The sequence below is a fragment of the Cibotium barometz genome, chromosome 65, assembly GCF_041138505.1.
Source record: "Cibotium barometz isolate CiBa-2024 chromosome 65, ASM4113850v1, whole genome shotgun sequence".
In the NCBI taxonomy this organism is placed as follows: Eukaryota; Viridiplantae; Streptophyta; class Polypodiopsida; order Cyatheales; family Cibotiaceae; genus Cibotium; species Cibotium barometz.
This window is the reverse complement of record NC_141110.1, coordinates 18,339,911-18,346,937: the sequence shown is the minus strand read 5'-3', so window position 1 is coordinate 18,346,937 and position 7,027 is coordinate 18,339,911.

Here is a 7,027-nt window from a genome sequence, read left to right as displayed (position 1 = left end):
ATACATCATCATCATCCAACTCTGTGTCAGTGTTGTCTACATCCTCAGGGATGTAGTCACGATGGCTCAAGAGTGCGGAGCACTTGTACAAGTCATCGTAAGAAGAGTCATCCTAGGCAAACACTGTTAAGCCGTCGATGTCGAGGTAGCAGCTGAGAAATGAAACGATGAAATCACCATATATGGACCAAGTGGTAGGTACCTCCATTTTATCGAAAAGATGTCTCAAGTGGCTAGGCATCAAGCCCTTAAACTCGAACATCTACCCATGGTATGATTAGGCCGTCTCATCATAGCATGGAGTTAGCAAGTGAGGGTGTGAAAGTCAAAGCCTTGAAGTGCCAAAGGTGTGTGGCAAAAGATACGTGTACCAAGATACAAAGTGGCAGCTCAAGATAATGAGCGTAGAGCCATGATAATAGTGCATAAGAATGGTAGCAAAGTGATGTCAATGATGATGAGAACTCACATTGTAGCAATCATATGAAAGGTAGAAATAGTAAGAATATCCCATGGTGTGTCTGAACACCACCCAACATACTCAAAGGTTATAAACACACCAAACCAATCACAAAGTATGTGAAAAGGAGCTAGCGTTGCAGGCATGTGAACAAGGTCTCAATAGTGTGCCAGTATGCTAATGCATGTGAACAAGCTCCCAAATGAACCCCAGCATAGGCTCAATAATGCACATAATGTCACACCGCGTATGGATTTTCATCAAAGAATGGTCATGTGTGAATAATCTCCACAAGATATGAAGCGCATGAACACCCCTCACAACTACGCCAAGTGTATGAATACCAAGATTTGCAAAGAAATGAAGAGGAGGTTTCAAAAATTGGCCGCCCACTGTGTGTGAAAAGGTGTTCTTAGACCCTAAACTTAGGAGTGTGAAATGGACACTAGTTAGGTTATAGTGTATGGGCAAAGAGTTTACTTCTTCTTCCTCACATTCGTCATACACTCTCCTAGTGTTGGCCTTCCCTCTCTCAGTGTTGCTAGTGATGGCGACCACCACACCTCTAGGTGCTACTTGTTGTTCGCGACCACGCCTTCTCCCACTGTTTTAGAGAGCTCTTGAGCTCTTTTGAACCAGCTTCCTTCTTTGGCGTGCTAAGCCTTGAAGGTGACGAAGTGCTGCTCACTCTATTTTTTTTAAAATTGTTTAGTAAACTGTTTGTTACACCGCACTGCACTAGTGGTTGATCTTTCTATTGTTACTTTATTCTTTGGTGTGCTGTGCCTTGAAGGCGATGAAGATCTTGCTCTTTAAAAAAAAAATTGTTTGCACAAGGTGATGATGAAATGTTGCTGTGCTTGGTGAGCCTGTGAGAGGTGATGAGATTGTTGAAAGAACGGTATGTTGAAAGAACGGTAGAGGGGGAGGAGAGACACACACAGGAGCAAACCCTAATGTATATTGCAAACCCTAACCATAGAGGGAAGCCATCTCCACTCTCACACAAAGCATAATGCCCTAATCCATAATCCACACAACACACTATGAGTTGTGTCCACACACAATGACCAGCTGGACACGCGGTCATTTATGTCTCACACATGTTCCTACCTAATCTGCCAGCACATAGCATAGCTGGCTCACTCTGACATCGAGCTTGAATCTCAACAGCCCCTCTCAAGCTCATGATGTACTGCCGATGAAGATGTAGATGAGCTTGGGATATCAAGACTCTCAACACTCCCCCTCAAGCTCATCCCATGTACTCCCAACATAGTCCGGAAGTACTCAAACTTCTCCCTGCTAAGTGGCTTCGTAAAGATATTAGCCACTTGCTGCTCATCAGTCTTCACATACTGAAGATCAACTGTACCATCCAACACCTTCTCTCTGACAAAGTGATAATGGACCTCTATGTGTTTGGTCCTCGCATGAAACACTGGATTCTTGGCCAACTGTATACTGCTCATGTTGTCACAATGAATGACAACTTTGCCATCAATAGGCTCACATAAATCTGCCAAGAGACCCTTTAGCCTCACAAGTAGCAATGGCTGCACCCCTGTATTCAGCCTCTGTATTGGATAAAGCAACTGTAGGTTGCTTCTTGCTACTCCAACTCAACACGGCACTTCCAAGTGTAAAAGCATAACCACTAGTAGATCTCCTGTCATATGAGCTACCTGCCAAATCAGCATCTGTGTAGCCATGTATGTCCAAGCTTTTACCACTCTCATAAAGTAGACCATAATGTGCAGTAGTCTTCACATATCTCATAATGCGTCTCACTGCATCCAAATGTGGTTTTCTGGGACTCTGCATAAACTGAATTACTAGCCCCACAGCATAACTCAAATCCGGGTGTGTGATAGTCATGTAAATGAGACTACCAACCATCGTTCTGTACATAGATGGATCATCCAATTCCTCGCCATAATCAGCCCGCAACTTCACATTTTGCTCCAAAGGTGTACTCATAGGCTTACACCCTGTCATGCCATATTTTGCCAACATATCCAATGCATATTGGCGTTGTACTAACCATGTACCTGCATGATCTTTGTTCCAAGGAAGTATCTCAACTCACCAAGATCTTTCATGTCAAATTGCCCACTCAAAGCTTTCTTGACATGCATCACATCTACACCATGATCACCTGTGATAATTAAATCATCCACATAGATAACGAGTAAAACAATCCCATGCTCTGTCTTCTTCACATAGACTGAAGAATCTGCTGTAGAAGTTTGAAAACCAAGTGAGATAAGATATCTGCTCATCTTATCAAGCTCCAAGCACGAGGTGCTTGTTTCAGACCATACAATGCCTTTTTCAAGCTGCATACGTGAGTGGGATATCTTGGGTGTACATACCCTTCTGGCTGTGCCATATACACTTCCTCTTGTAGATCTCCATTTAGAAATGCATTCTTGACATCCATCTGATGCATTTCCTAGCCATTAGCTGCAGCCATAGCAATAACTGCTCTCACTGTGTCTATCTTAGCCACTAGACTAAAGGTTTCATCATAGTCTAAACCTTGGGTTTGTGCATAACCCTTTGCTACCAATCTTGCTTTATGTCTCTCAATAGAACCATCAGATTTGCACTTCACTTTGTAAACCCATTTACATCCAATAACATTTTTGTCCTTTGGTAGTGCAACCAAATCCCATGTATCATTATGACCATTGAGATGGACCAATGCGTCCATCTCAACATCCATTGCTTTCTCCCATACATGCTCTCCAATAGCCTCTGTATAGCATGTAGGTTCCACATGCTTCACCATAGATGTCATATATGCATAGTGCATAGCAAAATCTCGATATGTCAATCTGTCAAACAGGATATCTGACCCTCTGGGATCTCCGCAATGCATGCGGGTCACTCTGTACACCTGTAACTCTAGCATGTGGTGGCACATATCTGTCCTGCCTAGCACCAGGTGTGCGTAAAACAGGTATGCCAAGCTCCTCATCAAAACTCTCTGAACTAGATGACTCATAACCTGTGATTCCAATTCCTTCGACCTTTTTCTTTCCTTTATCCATAGCACTACTCCCAGTGCTCACACTCTCATGCCTCAAACGTCCTGACCATGGACGTACACTGCTACTCTCAGCTTCTGCTGCTGGCCCAGACATAGTAGTAGAACTAGAACTTGCTTGTGGTGGCAAGTTCACATGCACATCAGCCTCAAGTGACTCAATGACACCCTCATCTTTTGCTTTGTACCAACTAGCAAGCTCATCAAACACCACATCTCGTGAGATAACCACTTGTCTAGTTTGTGGATTATAACATTTGTATGCCTTTCGATCCTGTGCATATCCAACAAATACACATTTCTCTGCCTTAGGATCCAACTTCCTTCTTCTTTCATCAGGCACATGTACATAAGCTATGCATCCAAATACTTTGAGGTGTCCAATATCTGGCCTATAACCTGTAAGCCGCATCTCTGGCGTGCTTCCATGAATGGCTGTTGTAGGTGTTTTGTTCAGTATATACACTGCAGTAGCACATGCTTCTGCCCACAATAGTAATCTGGCATGCTCTTTTCATTAAGCATTGTCCTTGCCACTTCACATATGACTCTATTCTTTCTCTCAGCCACACCATTCTGCTGAGGTGTATACCTGCAAGTCAACTGTCTTCTTATTCCATGCTTCCTCAAGAAATGCTCAAAAGCCTTTGAGGTGTATTCACCACCTCCATTTGTTCTCAAACATTTAATCCAACAGCCATATTGCTTTTTTGCAAAAGCTTTGAAATCCATGAACTTTTCCAACACTTCACTCTTCTCTCTTAGAAAGTATATCCATGTCATCCTGCTGAAATCATCTATGAATGTCACATAGTATAAACTGCCTTTGATAGATGGGTTTTGTGCAGGACCCCATGCATCACTATGTACGATCTTAAGTGGCCTGCTACTCATATTTCCTTCTCTAGGAAACCTCAACCTTGCCTGCTTTCCAAACTGACAGGCTTCACAAACATGCATATTTCCATCATATTTGAATCTAGGCAATCCACTGACAATGCCTCTTGTTTGCATGTTCTTTAATCTCTGTATATTGACATGTCCAATCCTCTTATGCCACATATCAATGTCCTGTACCACATTTCTGCTCTTAGAGAATATGGCTGATTTTAACTCAGGAATTCCAGCATCCAGCTTAAACAATCTGCCTTCTTTCTTTCCTTTTGCAATGACTCTACATCCATGTTTGAAGTCCTCAACGAAGCAACCATGCTCGTTGAAACGAACCTGCAATCTCTGTTCCACCATTTGACCAACTGCTGAGGCCAAGCTCTTTGTGATAGAAGGCACGTACAATACATCTAACATAGACTTTGTTTGACCATTGTGCATAACCAATGGTACACTTTCAACATGTGTAATGACATGCTGGGTATCATCACCTGTCTCCACATAGCCTTTCACATCCATAGGCTTTATATGCTCAAACCATTCACCATGACATGTCATATGGTTTGATGCTCCAGAGTCCATATACCATGTGTCATGATTCTCAGCATTTGTCATCATTGAACCCACAACATGTTTCATGGCAAACAAATGATTTGCAGTGCCATCATTACTGCTTGATGCATAGTTTCCACCATGTTGTGCATAATTTCCACCATAATGACCACCACGTTGTGCTCTACCCCCTCTCAAATCATTCTGTTTGCGGAAACAATCTCTCGCCATATGACCATATTTCCCACAATAATGGCATTCAACATTTTGCATAGATGTTTGTTGGCCTTGCCAACGTCCTCTACCACGGGGGTTACCTCTACCTCTCTGAGGTGCATATCCACGACCACCTCGAGCACCATATGAAGGCTGAAAATTCTATTTTGGAGACCTGTCCTGCCATCCATGACCATTACCACCACGTCCACGTGATGTGAATCTCCCCCTGCCTCTAAAGCCTCTCTGCGAATAGAAAGCCCGATTTCTGCCATCATCATGGCTAGTAGATGCATCCAAAAATGAATCACTGAGTTTAATTTCCTCAACAAGCAAGAGGGATACGAACTCATCAAAGTCCGGTAAACCTGTACTCCTCACTGAGATAGATGTATCAAAAGATTTATATTCCTTGCCAAGACCACGCAAGGTAATATCCACCAAATCATCATCAGGCATGGGGGCATTTATTGTGGCCAATGCATCTGCAAACTTCTTGATTTCTTGCACATAATCATGTATGCTCCTTTTATTCCTTTTCATGTTGTGTATCTGCTGTCGCAACTGAGACTTGCGAGCACTCGTATCTGTATCAAACATCTTGACCAAAGTATCCCATGCATCTTTGGGATTCTCAGCATCCTGTATGTGTATGAGCATAGCATCAGAAATACATATAGACAAATAATGCAGCACTTTGAATGCTCTTTCTGACCATTGCTTATGAGCAATAACCTGCTTCTGCTGTGTAGGTTGTCGGGGTAGCTCAGGCTCTGGCTCAGCACCTGTAATACTTTTTATCCTGCACTTCCATGCCTGGAAGTTCTTCCTATCCAGCTTTTCACCAACAATCTATACTGGGTTAAATCTGTACTGGGTTATTCGACATGTTTGCTTAATGCATACACCTTCCGCACACTTTAAATCTATAAATGAGCCTTCCTCAGCTCAACCACACTCCAATGAATGTTTCAGATACTCTAAAGTAACCACAAATCTTCAAATTTGATGTAGAAAATCAACCTGTATGCATCCAAGATGAACTGTCTCACGCATGCTGAGATACCCTGCTTTGATGCGCTTTCCAAGGCTCCAAATCACAATGTAGTGGTGCAATCAAGTATGGGCAACTTGCATTGATACCTAAACAACCTCAATGTAGAGTATCAACACCATCTGACATGTGTACATATCAATTTTTGAAAACCCCTTTCTCTGTTTTGGGAAAAACTAGAAAAACCAGTAGTAATTTGGCTCTAATTTCTTCAATATTTGTCCAAGTTGAGCAACCAGGCATTCATTAGCTTAGCAATAGTGTCCATCAACTCCATGTAAGAGGAATTTGTCCAATTGTATAAGACCAAAGATTAATTGCTCAATTAAAATTGCTCTGTTTCTCTGCAACCAGTGGACAGCCTGTTTAATCAGCTCATTCCCAGCTCAATTAGACATAATTCATCAATCCAATCACATAGCCCTCTTATCCAAAGTGTATAGCAATCAATTACTAAAGCAATTGTGAAATGTATCAAGCAACCAATGAGAATTGGATCTCCTCGCTTCAAAAATGTCAAATTCTGCTCTGTTTTCTCTGTGCTGGCTGCGCCGCCTGCTGTAGGAGGGTTTGGGAGTGTTTGAAGTATTAATTGATGATAGAACTAAGTGCCCAACACACCTAGGCAAGTGTGTGACCCATCAATGCTTTGATTTTTACCAAAAATATGCTCCAAATGCATCAAATCTTCACCTCCTTTTCTCTATTTTGTGAGAGCTCAAAAAACCAGTAATTTCACTCATTCAAATGCATGTAACTTGCTCCAAAATCACAGTAGGGCTTGCATAGGAGTTGCCAATAC